This window comes from Myotis brandtii, unplaced genomic scaffold (genome assembly GCF_000412655.1).
Source record: "Myotis brandtii unplaced genomic scaffold, ASM41265v1 scaffold1347, whole genome shotgun sequence".
Classification (NCBI taxonomy): Eukaryota; Metazoa; Chordata; class Mammalia; order Chiroptera; family Vespertilionidae; genus Myotis; species Myotis brandtii.
Window position 1 is genome coordinate 116,990 of NW_005354788.1, and position 971 is coordinate 117,960.

Genomic DNA, 971 nt, shown 5'->3' on the forward strand with positions numbered 1-971 from the left:
GAATGGTGTGTGGGTAAAGCTGCCTGGACCATAAGAGACCTGTAAAGTAAAAATAAATAAATAAATAAGATACATTTTTTCCATGAAAAAGCACTTTAAAAACAGGCAAGCCCATATTCACAGTAATATCAACATCTATAGAATAAAAGAACCAAGACAAGCCCTGGCTGGAGAGCTGGCCTGTGGACTGAGGGGTCCCGGTTGGATTCCGGTCAAGGGCACATGCTGGGGGTGCGGCTCGGGATCCCCAGCAGGGGGCGTGCAGGAGGCAGCTGATCACTGATTCTCATCGCTGATGTTTCTATCTCCCTCTCCTTTCCTCTTTGAAATCAATGAAAATATATTTCAAAAAAGGCATCCCAATTTAAAAATGGGAAAAGATTTTAAAAGACTGTCTCCAAAAACACCATATACAAATGGCCAATAAGCAATGAGAAAATCTGCTCATTAGCCATAAAAAATGCAAATCAAAATCACAGATATCAATTCACTCTCACGAAGATGACTGTAATGAAAAGGGCTGACAACAAACGTTGTCAAGGATGGAGAGAAATAACCCTCAGGTGCTGCTAGAACTAGATCATGGCAGCTAACAGCCAACAGGTAAACTGACCTTCGAAACAGCCCTCTTTTAAATAATGGTACTGCCAGCCCGGGATCTAACAGTCGGGCACCCAGGCGACTCAAGCTGTAGGACAGCCTCTCTCCCTTAAGCTCTGCTGGCCGCCCTCCACCTCGAACCCCGCGTCGACATCACCAAGAGAACCGTGGGTCGCGCCGCCACTTACGGCGACACTTGCCTGCGATTCCCGGCCCCGCTCTGCCCAGCACACAGGACAGGAACGATCTGGAGAACTGGAAGGGGCCTTGGACCCTCGCGCTACAGACCGACCCTGGAACCCAGAGAGGGCGAGGGCGCGCGCAAGGTCACACAGCCCATCTGGGTGGGACGGAGCCGGCGTGAGGGGCCC